This window comes from Ambystoma mexicanum, chromosome 10 (assembly GCF_040938575.1).
Source record: "Ambystoma mexicanum isolate Mex_15411 chromosome 10, UKY_AmexF1_1, whole genome shotgun sequence".
NCBI classification, from domain to species: Eukaryota; Metazoa; Chordata; class Amphibia; order Caudata; family Ambystomatidae; genus Ambystoma; species Ambystoma mexicanum.
In genome coordinates this window covers 17,960,881-17,973,949 of record NC_090932.1, presented here as the reverse complement: position 1 = coordinate 17,973,949, position 13,069 = coordinate 17,960,881, and the positions used below count along the sequence as shown (strand labels likewise).

At 50.7% G+C, this 13,069-nt stretch overlaps 1 protein-coding gene across 2 annotated transcripts in view; it reads right to left on the bottom strand.

The window, feature by feature from the left end:
• Positions 1 to 13,069, bottom strand: part of LOC138491106 (probable cation-transporting ATPase 13A4) — a 1,999,067-nt gene that overhangs the window by 1,236,851 nt on the left and 749,147 nt on the right. The window lies entirely within an intron of this gene.

Below are 13,069 nucleotides of genomic sequence, written 5' to 3'. Positions count from 1 at the left end.
GAACGTAGCAGGAGCATTACAGAGACCAAACGGCATAACTGTATACTCAAACAACCCTTGTCGTGAGCAGAAAGCCGTCTTCCATTCGTCTCCCTCTCGTATGCGTATGAGGTTGTATGCACCCCGTAGATCCAATTTGGTGTAAATTGTGGCACGAGTAAGTTTGTCCAACAACGGGGTAATAAGGGGAATAGGATAGCGGTTTTTTACTGTGATGGCATTCAAACGCCTGTAATCGATGCAGGGACGGAGGTCCCCTTCCTTCTTTGGCACAAAGAAGATGGGACTTGCAGCTGGAGAGGTTGATGGGCGAATATGACCTAGACGCAGAGCCTGCTGTATGTAATCCTGAAGGACTCGCTCCTCTGTTTGGGTTAAGGAGTATATCCGCCCCTTTGGGATAGAGACGTCTGGGATTAAATCAATGGGGCAGTCGTAAGATCGATGTGGAGGAAGGCCTTCTGCAGAGCCTTTGTCAAACACTGCCCGAAATTCATAATACTCAGGAGGTATGTTATTTGTGACCGCCCCTATCATGTGTGAGTCTGGGGAATCGGACCTGTCTTCTATGTCTAATGAAGCGACTATCCCTAGGATGTCTGCGGGACTGCAAACCTGAGGTGCCTCAAGCAGGCAGTAGTATTGACATGTTTCGGATTCAAAGAGTACCTGACCTGTACCCCAGTTAATCAAAGGATTATGCCTCTTTAGCCAAGGAATGCCCAGGATAACACCAAACTGAGGCGTAGCTATGAGGTCAAAAGACATGGTCTCTCTGTGGACTTCCTGTATGACTAGTTCCAAAGGGGCTGTCTGGTGTAAGATCGGTCCCGAGGTTAATGACGTCCCATCTACTGCATGAACTGGTTCGGGGTGTTTCTTTTGGACCAGAGGTAAGTTTAGAGCATTGGCTAGCGCTATGTCTATAAAGCAACCAGTAGCACCAGAGTCGATCACTATTTGTATTGCATGGGAAACTCCTGCAGCTAGGTTTAAGGAAGCTTGCACCACCACAGGTCGAACGGGACCAAAAGCAAGATCAGAGGTATTAGGTATAGGACTCGCCCCAACCCCTGATCTCAAGGGCGAGTCTTCGGAAAACCCGGAGCTTTGTTTCTTGGTCGACGGGGACACTCCTTTACAAAGTGCCCATTGAGTCCGCAGTAGTAGCAAGCGTTGTCTGCCCTCCTGCGCTCCCGTTCGGCATGTGTGATAGGACTGCGTACCCCGCCGATCTGCATGGGTTCAGGTAAGGTGCTAGATGAGGTTGAAGGTGAGCTCTGGGATATCCCTGCTTCCCCCTTACGTTCTGCCCGTCTGGCGTCGATTTGCAAGGTTAAATCTACCAGATCAAGATAAAGTGAGGGAAGGGAGGGCACTACAGACAAAGCATTCTTCATGGAACCACACAGACCCCGATAATAGATCACTGCCTTCTTATTCTCTGGCCATGAAGTCTCGGTGGCGAGTTGATTAAACATGGTAATATACTCAATGAGAGTAGATCGACCTTGAGTGAGATCTAAGAGCTCCATGTCTCTGGATTGGGCTTTATATCTAGTGTCAAAAACCTTAGCCATTTCTTGAGTCAATATATCGAAATCGTACAGAGCGGGATGATTACTCTCCAAAAACGGATTGGCCCATGTGGCTGCTACACCCGACAAATGGGAGAGTAGAAAAGCCGCTTTAGAGACTGGGTCAGAGAAAGCTTGAGGTCGGCATAAGAAATGTAGTTTGCACTGATTTATAAAAGTGCGATATTTCAAAGGATCTCCCTGGTACCTCTCAGGGGCTGCTAGAGGAAACGGAGTCTGAACCACCACAGACGGGACTGGCAAAGTAAGTGGAGTGATGGGGGTGTTATGAGATGAGGCAGCATCGCCGAACTCAGCGTCAGCAGGTAAGGGATGTCGGGTGCTTTGCATGGCATCAAGACGATGGTTCAGTGCAGTGGTGGCAGAGGCTAAATCAGTGCGGAGGGCAGTGGTAGCAACTGCCATATCTGTCCTAAGCGATGTCACTGCTTGCATTAAAGCAGTCACAGGGTCCCCGGCTGAAACATCCATAACTAGACGACCATAAGGCTTCACAGTCTGTTCTGACTTGATGGGTCCGACTTGATGGTCGTGCAGTTATAAAATGCCTCCGTCCCCAAGTACCGCTCGAGCAGAATATAAACACTGCCCGAGCAATCTTTAAGGCCACAGGAAGGAGTGTTGTCGTCGGCCTGGTATTGAGAACGCCGGAAGGACCCCTGAGCGCTATAAGGCAAAAGGTTATAATCAGGAATATACTCTATTATGGCAATGGGCAATTGATAGGAAGAGTTAAACAAAATGCAGTGACACCAGCTTACCTAATAGAGATGGAATGTAGGTAGAGAACCTACGCAGGGAAATCCACGGCAAGCCGGAATGGTGTAATAGGCACTCCTTCCCAGTACCTCGTGGAGTGAGGCAAGATCTGTAGCAAGGCTTGAAGCAATCCGAAGGTTGCAAAACAGAAGGGCAATCCAAGAGCAAGTCCAGAGTATAACAGGGGTCGGATGTCCAGAAAATCAGAGAGCACGCCAAAATCCAAGGGTAATCCAATAGCAAATCCGAAAAGAGTTCCAAGGTCGAAGCAAACAAGAGCAAGGGTAATGCGTGACAGTCCTCCGTAGAAGTTGAAGTAGCTGTGAAGCAAAGAGTCTTGTTTGCCGGCCTCTTTTGAAGGGGCGAGCGGTATCACGTGACGTATCACGTGGCTGCTCGCGTACGTTGCATGGAGTGCAACGTGGCCAGTGATTGGAGCTGCCGGCACTTCCTGGTATTCTGACGTTGCCGGCTGTGCAAGAGGCGCCATGGCAGACGCCAACGCGGAAAAGGGCGAAACGAGGCAGATCCGCCCAACATGGTATTCCGCCTGCCGTGTTTTCCCTGCTGGTGGTGTGAACGGGAAATACTACGGCGAGAGGCGCCTGAGGAGGAGAGATGTGAAGAGGGAAAGGTCGTGTGAGAGGGCGTGACAGAGCCCCCCCTCAAAGACCCACGACCGCGTGGGCTGGAAGGATGCTCTCGATGAAACTTGGCCACCAGGCGAGAAGCGTGAACATCTCGAGCAGCCACCCAGGAGCGATCTTCAGGGCCATAACCCCGCCAATCCACCAGATACTGCAGCCCACCCCTGTGTATACGGGAACCCAGTATTCCCTGGACCTCAAAAACATCAGGAGAAGAGACAGAGACCGGAGCAGGAGGGGCAACTAATCGGGTAGGACCAGGGCAGGGTTTAAGCAGGGAGACATGGAAAACTGGGTGGATTCGCCAAGCAGGAGGTACCGCCAGACGCATAGCCACCGGATTCAGAACCTTGGCCACCTTGTAAGGACCCACAAAGCGAGGGAGAAGTTTGCGACAACCAGGAATGTGTAAATGACGAGCGGAGAGCCAAACCCTGTCCCCCACCTTGTATGCAGGAGCCTCCGCCCTCTTCCTGTCAGCTGTGGATTTCATGGAAGATTGGGCCTCACGCAAATGGATCAAAGTCTGGGCATGTACTGACACTAAATCCCTAGCGCAGGCCGAGGCAGCGGGGGTATCAGAAGAGGAGTAATCTGGCAGAGGAAGAGTACGAGGATGTTGGCCATAGAGAGCGAAGAATGGTGAAAAACCAGTAGCAGAATGCAAAGAGTTGTTATAAGCAAATTCGGCAAGATGCAATAAATTAAGCCAAGTGTCCTGATATTGTAACGTTAGGCAACGTAGGTATTGCTCCAATGACTGGTTAACCCTCTCAGTCTGCCCGTCACTCTCTGGATGGTAAGCAGAGGAATAATGAGCATCAATTCCCAACAGAGAGGTGAGGGCCCGCCAGAAACGAGAGGTGAACTGTGTGCCTCGATCGGACACCAAAACATGAGGCAGGCCAAAGAGACAGAAGACAGACTTAAAGAAGTGCCTGGCCAAAACCGGGGCTGAGGGTACTCCCTTACATGGTACAAAACGAGCCATTTTGGTATAGGAGTCGACAACAACCCATATAGTATCGAAACCCTGTGTGCGTGGCAAATCAGTAATTAAGTCCATTGAGACCGTGTGCCAGGGACGTGGAGGAACCGGGAGAGGAAGAAGAAGACCCAAAGGCCGGCCCCTACGTGACTTGCCCTGAGCACAGACTGGACAGGTATTGACATAATTCTGTACGTCTCGTTTCATAGCCGGCCACCAACACCATCGTTTGAGTAATTCCAGGGTACGATGCTGCCCGGGGTGACCATTAATGGCAGCATCATGAGACCATTCCAACGCCAAATTCCTGGTTTCACTCGTGGTAAGAAAAAGCTTCCCATGTACAAAGGGCAGCCCATCCTGCATAACGGGATCTCATTCTGTTAGTGACTGTGGATATCGGGAGACCCATTGTCGTATGGCGGACTGCAATGAAGGTGATGGTGTGCAGACACAAACTACGTGAGACTCACTCAACAAGGTTTCAGGGAAGGATGGTAGAACTTCCCCCCCAGGAGAACGAGACAGGGCGTCTGCTTTCCCATGCCCTACACCAGGTCTATGTTTGACCACAAAGTCGAACGCGGCAAAGAAAAGGTGCCAACGTACTTGTCGACTATTGGTACATTTCAAGGAGGCAAGGTCTTGGAGATTCTTATGGTCTGAGAACACCACCGTCTGGTGTTTTGCTCCTAGAAGGTGATGTCTCCAGGTCTGTAAGGCGTCCTTAATGGCCAATAGTTCTTTTTCTGTGACTGTGTAGTGTAATTCACTTGCTGTGAACTTGCGAGAGTGAAATGCCACCGGATGTAGCCGACCAGTGGCAGGGCATGGCTGGGACAGTACAGCCCCAAGTGCATAAGAGGATGCGTCTGCCTCAAGGACAAACGGGAGTTCAGGGTCAGGGTGTTGTAACACCGGAGCAGTAGTGAACATAGTTTTCAGAGAATCGAAAGCATTTTGTTGCTTTTCGGACCAGACATAGGGGACTGAAGGACTAGTGAGCGCAGTGAGTGGTGCTACAATAGAAGAAAACCCAGCTATGAATCGTCGGTAAAAGTTGGCAAAACCCAAAAATGATTGTAATTGCTTGAGTGTGGTCGGAATTGGCCAATCGTTTATTGCCCGAACTTTGGACTGATTCATGGAGAGGCCTCCAGGAGAGATATGGAACCCCAAGAACTCAACCTGGCTGGTATGGAAAATACACTTTTCAGGTTTAGCAAATAGTGCATTGGCTTGCAGACGTAACAACACTTCCTTGACATGTTTGATGTGTTCATCGAGAGAGGAAGAGAAGACCAATATGTCATCTAAATACACTACTACGTTTGTGTTCAGGATATCGCCAAATATGTCATCCATGAAGCGCTGGAACGTAGCAGGAGCATTACAGAGACCAAACGGCATAACTGTATACTCAAACAACCCTTGTCGTGAGCAGAAAGCCGTCTTCCATTCGTCTCCCTCTCGTATGCGTATGAGGTTGTATGCACCCCGTAGATCCAATTTGGTGTAAATTGTGGCATGAGTAAGTTTGTCCAACAACGGGGTAATAAGGGGAATAGGATAGCGGTTTTTTACTGTGATGGCATTCAAACGCCTGTAATCGATGCAGGGACGGAGGTCCCCTTCCTTCTTTGGCACAAAGAAGATGGGACTTGCAGCTGGAGAGGTTGATGGGCGAATATGACCTAGACGCAGAGCCTGCTGTATGTAATCCTGAAGGACTCGCTCCTCTGTTTGGGTTAAGGAGTATATCCGCCCCTTTGGGATAGAGACGTCTGGGATTAAATCAATGGGGCAGTCGTAAGATCGATGTGGAGGAAGGCCTTCTGCAGAGCCTTTGTCAAACACTGCCCGAAATTCATAATACTCAGGAGGTATGTTATTTGTGACCGCCCCTATCATGTGTGAGTCTGGGGAATCGGACCTGTCTTCTATGTCTAATGAAGCGACTATCCCTAGGATGTCTGCGGGACTGCAAACCTGAGGTGCCTCAAGCAGGCAGTAGTATTGACATGTTTCGGATTCAAAGAGTACCTGACCTGTACCCCAGTTAATCAAAGGATTATGCCTCTTTAGCCAAGGAATGCCCAGGATAACACCAAACTGAGGCGTAGCTATGAGGTCAAAAGACATGGTCTCTCTGTGGACTTCCTGTATGACTAGTTCCAAAGGGGCTGTCTGGTGTAAGATCGGTCCCGAGGTTAATGACGTCCCATCTACTGCATGAACTGGTTCGGGGTGTTTCTTTTGGACCAGAGGTAAGTTTAGAGCATTGGCTAGCGCTATGTCTATAAAGCAACCAGTAGCACCAGAGTCGATCACTATTTGTATTGCATGGGAAACTCCTGCAGCTAGGTTTAAGGAAGCTTGCACCACCACAGGTCGAACGGGACCAAAAGCAAGATCAGAGGTATTAGGTATAGGACTCGCCCCAACCCCTGATCTCAAGGGCGAGTCTTCGGAAAACCCGGAGCTTTGTTTCTTGGTCGACGGGGACACTCCTTTACAAAGTGCCCATTGAGTCCGCAGTAGTAGCAAGCGTTGTCTGCCCTCCTGCGCTCCCGTTCGGCATGTGTGATAGGACTGCGTACCCCGCCGATCTGCATGGGTTCAGGTAAGGTGCTAGATGAGGTTGAAGGTGAGCTCTGGGATATCCCTGCTTCCCCCTTACGTTCTGCCCGTCTGGCGTCGATTTGCAAGGTTAAATCTACCAGATCAAGATAAAGTGAGGGAAGGGAGGGCACTACAGACAAAGCATCCTTCATGGAACCACACAGACCCCGATAATAGATCACTGCCTTCTTATTCTCTGGCCATGAAGTCTCGGTGGCGAGTTGATTAAACATGGTAATATACTCAATGAGAGTAGATCGACCTTGAGTGAGATCTAAGAGCTCCATGTCTCTGGATTGGGCTTTATATCTAGTGTCAAAAACCTTAGCCATTTCTTGAGTCAATATATCGAAATCGTACAGAGCGGGATGATTACTCTCCAAAAACGGATTGGCCCATGTGGCTGCTACACCCGACAAATGGGAGAGTAGAAAAGCCGCTTTAGAGACTGGGTCAGAGAAAGCTTGAGGTCGGCATAAGAAATGTAGTTTGCACTGATTTATAAAAGTGCGATATTTCAAAGGATCTCCCTGGTACCTCTCAGGGGCTGCTAGAGGAAACGGAGTCTGAACCACCACAGACGGGACTGGCAAAGTAAGTGGAGTGATGGGGGTGTTATGAGATGAGGCAGCATCGCCGAACTCAGCGTCAGCAGGTAAGGGATGTCGGGTGCTTTGCATGGCATCAAGACGATGGTTCAGTGCAGTGGTGGCAGAGGCTAAATCAGTGCGGAGGGCAGTGGTAGCAACTGCCATATCTGTCCTAAGCGATGTCACTGCTTGCATTAAAGCAGTCACAGGGTCCCCGGCTGAAACATCCATAACTAGACGACCATAAGGCTTCACAGTCTGTTCTGACTTGATGGGTCCGACTTGATGGTCGTGCAGTTATAAAATGCCTCCGTCCCCAAGTACCGCTCGAGCAGAATATAAACACTGCCCGAGCAATCTTTAAGGCCACAGGAAGGAGTGTTGTCGTCGGCCTGGTATTGAGAACGCCGGAAGGACCCCTGAGCGCTATAAGGCAAAAGGTTATAATCAGGAATATACTCTATTATGGCAATGGGCAATTGATAGGAAGAGTTAAACAAAATGCAGTGACACCAGCTTACCTAATAGAGATGGAATGTAGGTAGAGAACCTACGCAGGGAAATCCACGGCAAGCCGGAATGGTGTAATAGGCACTCCTTCCCAGTACCTCGTGGAGTGAGGCAAGATCTGTAGCAAGGCTTGAAGCAATCCGAAGGTTGCAAAACAGAAGGGCAATCCAAGAGCAAGTCCAGAGTATAACAGGGGTCGGATGTCCAGAAAATCAGAGAGCACGCCAAAATCCAAGGGTAATCCAATAGCAAATCCGAAAAGAGTTCCAAGGTCGAAGCAAACAAGAGCAAGGGTAATGCGTGACAGTCCTCCGTAGAAGTTGAAGTAGCTGTGAAGCAAAGAGTCTTGTTTGCCGGCCTCTTTTGAAGGGGCGAGCGGTATCACGTGACGTATCACGTGGCTGCTCGCGTACGTTGCATGGAGCGCAACGTGGCCAGTGATTGGAGCTGCCGGCACTTCCTGGTATTCTGACGTTGCCGGCTGTGCAAGAGGCGCCATGGCAGACGCCAACGCGGAAAAGGGCGAAACGAGGCAGATCCGCCCAACATGGTATTCCGCCTGCCGTGTTTTCCCTGCTGGTGGTGTGAACGGGAAATACTACGGCGAGAGGCGCCTGAGGAGGAGAGATGTGAAGAGGGAAAGGTCGTGTGAGAGGGCGTGACAGATAGGAGTATTCTCTATTGTCAGGGTGGAGGGCTCTCCATGCGTCCCGGATGCCCAGGGCATTTGCAAATGTGGCGAGTTTAGTAGCTGCGCTGGGACTTCTGCTGCGTAGGTGTGAGCGATCTAAGCTGGCATCCATGACTTCACTGAAGTCGCCACCTATTATCATGATGTTCGACGTGTCTTCACTGATCTGGGGGGAGATGTCAGCGAGTAATGAGGATAGTAGGGTGGGAGGCATGTAGACCACCAGAATTGCAATGGATTGTTCCCATAGTAAACCTGTCGCGTATACGTATCTGCCACCAGTATCCTGTGCAACTGTATTTAGGTGAAAGGGGAGCTTCTTATGTACTAGCATCATTACCCCTCGGGATTCCATGGTGAAGCCAGCGTGTAACGCAAGTCTATAGTTTGTGCGCTTGAATAGGGTGCAATTTGTGCCTTCCAGATGTGTTTCGGTCAAAAGGACTATATCCGGGGCATGTCTATTTAGGTACTGCATGACTAGTCAGCGTTTAATCCTGTTACCTACACCGTTGACATTCCATGTCATACATTTGAGAATTCTGGGGGTGTTGGTAGTGACATCATGCTCAGCCATGTTCATTCGTGATGGGAGAGGTGTATGCTGTGGCAGGTGGCCTGATGAGCCTAAGTGAGTAGTGTTTATGTGTAGTTGCTCGCTTATCTAATATCGGAATGTATTGTGCTAGACTTGTCCCTTGAACAAACCCCTGTCCTCCACACTATACTCCTCCCACCTAGAAGCATTAGTCGCCCAAACATAAGATCTCCTAGTTGTCAACCGGACAACTTACGAGCTTTGAACTGTAACGTGAATAGATTGCCCTCTTGGGTGAGTGGTGAAGGAGCGTCACCCTTTGCATTATAGGAAAGGAAAAAGGGGGGGCGGCCTGAGGAAAGGGGGCAGATGTCCCTCCACGTAGCCGCATTATGTAAGCATGTAACGCATTGTGTGAGGTATTAGGCATCTTGGCAGGGCATTGGGCATCTTGGTTTACTACTCACTGCTGTGATTGGAGGCCCCGTTGTGAATCGAAGCAGGGGTCAGCCACCTATGTCCTCCAGTTGGTCTTGGCCTGCTGCCTGTGGTGGTACCAGTCGTTGGTCGGCTGGCATTCTGGGGATTCCGCCCCTGTTGCTTCGAGGTGTCAACCAGTCTCCAACTATGTGCTGCTCGGCCCAGTACCATGCCTCCATGGGGTCGGTGAAGTGGACTGTGGTTCCTTTGTGATACATTTTAAGGTGTGCAGGGAAGAGTAGACCATATTTGACTCCCAATGCCTGAAGTTGTCTTTTGAGCTGGTCAAAGGATTGTCTAGCTTTCTGCACTTACCTCGTGTAGTAGGGGAAGAAGGCAATTTTGGAGCCATTAAAGGTGATCGTGCCCTTGGTACGTAACAGTGCATCCCGGTCTCTATAGTTTAGAAGCTTCGCTATCACGGTGCGTGGGGGTGCACCTGGCGCTGGCCTTCCCGTGGGCATGCAATGTGCTCTCTCGATGGAGAAAAACTTGGAGAAGGAGTCCGGTTCAAACAGGTCCGTGAGCCATTGTTTGAGAAAGTTCCATGCAAGGAACTTCTGTTTTTTCGGGGATACCAACTATGCGAACATTGTTTCATCTGGATCTCCCTTCTCCCTCCTCGATTCCGTCTTCCAGTGTCTTGAGCTTAGTTGTGACACTGGAGTTGCTGTTGCATGTTGTGTAGTCCGTCCTCTGCGGTGGAGATGCATTATTCAGCTTCTCCGGTGCGTGCTGATAGTTTTTATAAATCGTGCCTGAGGAGGGAGACGTCCAGACTTATTCCGTCCATCTTTTGCTCCATTGATGTGCAGGATTCTGCGATGGCCGGCATGACATCCTTTAAAGAAAGCAATGTGTTCTGGCTCTGTATCAATGGAGGGCAAAGCTTGGGAGTCGTGGGCCTGGATTGGGGGTATTGTGTATTGCTCTATTCTGTTTTGTGTGGGGTGTTTCTTCAGTTTGTCCTTCCCCATGTTCACCAGAGGGTCTTGCGACTGGACAGGCGTGGTTCTGTTGTGTTGCTTACTGTCCTTGGTGTTTGTGAGGCGGAGTGCTGTGTGGTCCGAGGTCTTTTGGTGTTTGGCACTCTGCCCTATGATCCTGAGGCTCGCAGGAGGTGTTCCGGTAATGCTGAAGGGTTAGGGGCGATTTGTTCTGCTTATGGTTGTGGCCAATTCGGAAGTAGTTTTGCCCCGCTAAATTCAGAGACAATGCTGCGTGGCCGCACCTGTTGACTTGTGTCCTTGGTGATTGGCAGCACTGTTATGGTACCCTGACAGGTGCGGCCACGCCTGAGAATCATGCGCCGTGTGATGGGCCTATGCTGGTTCCTGGCGTTGTGTCAGTGGTCAGTGCACACCTTTTTCTGGCTTGTGCAGCAGTCCCCAACTCCTTGGCGGTGCGTGCTTCCCAAACCGAGTCCCCCATCATAGGCTCCTGGTTTACCTCAGACACGTCTCCTTGGCTGACTGGAGGCGAATCTAGGGCCACAGGCGTTGTATTTACCAACGTTGTACAGCATTACAGGGTCATTTTTTTGTTGCTCGGGGAAGGGTATATGCTACTGCTGCTGCCAAGGCACCTCTGCGGATGTCTTTGTTCCTCCCGGTTGGATCTGCGTATGTATGGCGAGGGTGCACAAGACCTGGAGCAATATGCACCTGCTCGACGCAGGCCCCCCGGCCCCTCACACTGGACAGTGTGAGCTAGTGTTTCTGGTAGATTGGGCAGCTTCGTGGTTCTCCCAGGGGCGAGCCTACACCCGGGTGCCTTCCTGCTCCGCTGTATGAGGGCTGTTGGGGGGCGCTCAGCGGTGCAGCTGTCCCGGTCGCTGTGTTCCTCCTGGAGGAGTCGTGGATGGCCGGGGGCGGCACAGGGCACCGTGAAACAGGGGCCCCCGGTCCACTTTCCCGCTGTCCGGGCCTGGCTTGCCCCCTGTGGGCACCCGGCTCCGTTTCCACTCATCCAGCCTCACGGGCAACGCCCGCACAGAATCACAGGAGGGGGTCACTCCGCCCAGCCACCGCGGGGCTGGGAACCAAGCCGCCAGAGAACAGTGGTCGGGGCAGCAGTGTGGCTTCGCCAGCAGAGCAGCACCGGACTTTGTATGTGGCGCCCTCGGCGACTCCACTCAGGCGGCCATTTTAGGTAGCCTGCGTCGGCACCCGCACCTATCTTCATACGCTTCCAAACTATTTATCCCGGGCGCGATTCTCTCTGCTCTTCGGTCTGGTTCTGCTTCAGGATGTCGGTTGCACGGCCGGGATGTTTGGAGACCCTGCAAAACTTGGAATCAGGCGTTTTACTCAGGATTTCGGCTGCGGTCGCGGGAGCCGGCGAGGCGCATGTCCGTCGCATCTCGTTGCTAGCCACGAATGGCACGGGTAACGATTTTTGATTGTGATTTTATTCAATGCTCTGTAGTCGATGCAAGTTCTCAGAGTCTTATCTTTCTCGGGAACGAAGAATAAAGGTGAAGCTGCTGGTGACTGCGAATGTCGGATAAAGCCTTTAGCAAGATTTTCCTGTAGGTAGTCTTTTAGGAGCTCTTTCTCCTTCTTTGTAAGGGCATAAATTCTTCCACAAGGGATTGGTGCTCCGTCTTCAAGATCAATTTTCCAGTCGAATGGCCGATGAGGAGGTAACTTATTAGCTTCCTTTTTCTCAAACACATCCTGAAAATCCTTAGAACACTCAGGTAAAACACCAGCTACAGCCCCCACCACATGCTCCTTTACCAATCCTGCTGCCAAACAAACTCCAAGTGGTTTAGACATTCCTTCCTGACCTTCCTCTGAAACCTTCACCAAACATTGTTCTCTACAATAACCTGATTTAAACTCCACTGTTCTTTTTCCCCAATCTATCATAGGATTATGTAACGAAAGCCAGGGCATGCCTAAAATGATCTGTAACTGTGGTGCATCAATGAGTTCAAACACAATTTCCTCACTATGTTCTTCCCCAATCTTCATCTTCAGTAAACAAGTCATTTAAGTTATCAACCCAGAGGTAATTTGCGTTCCATCTACATACTTGCCAACCCTACCGATTTAGGCGGTAGGATACCGCTTTTTAAGCAGTCCTACCGTCTACCTCTTTATTGGCAACAAATACCGATTTTGATTTTAAAAAAAGATTTTTTTTTTTTTAAATGTACATGTTTTTTTGCCCACGCCAGCTTGGGGGAGTCTCTCAAGGGCTCCCCCGAGCTGGCGTAGCGGGAGAAGGCGCAGCATGCAGGCTTTTGATGTCAAAAGGCACCCACGGCGGTGGGCTAAATGCGCCCCTCCGCCATGGGTGCCTTTGACAAAAGGCACCATTAGCCCCCTACCACGCCAGCTCATGGGAGTCTTTCAAAGACTTCCCCGAGCTGGCATAGCGGGAGAAGGCGTGGCATGCAGGCTTTTGATGCCAAAAGGCACCCACGGCGGTGGGCTAAGTGCGCCCCTCTGCCACGGGTGCCTTTGACAAAAGGTGCCATTAGCCCCCCAATACGCCAGCTCGGGGGAGTCTTTCAAGGGCTCCCCCAAGCTGGCGTGGTGGCAGAAGGCGTGGCAGGCGCCTCATTGTCATTGAATGCACCCGCGCCGGCGGGCTCATTCAATGACAATGGGCTGCTGACGCGCCCTATTCCTATCAT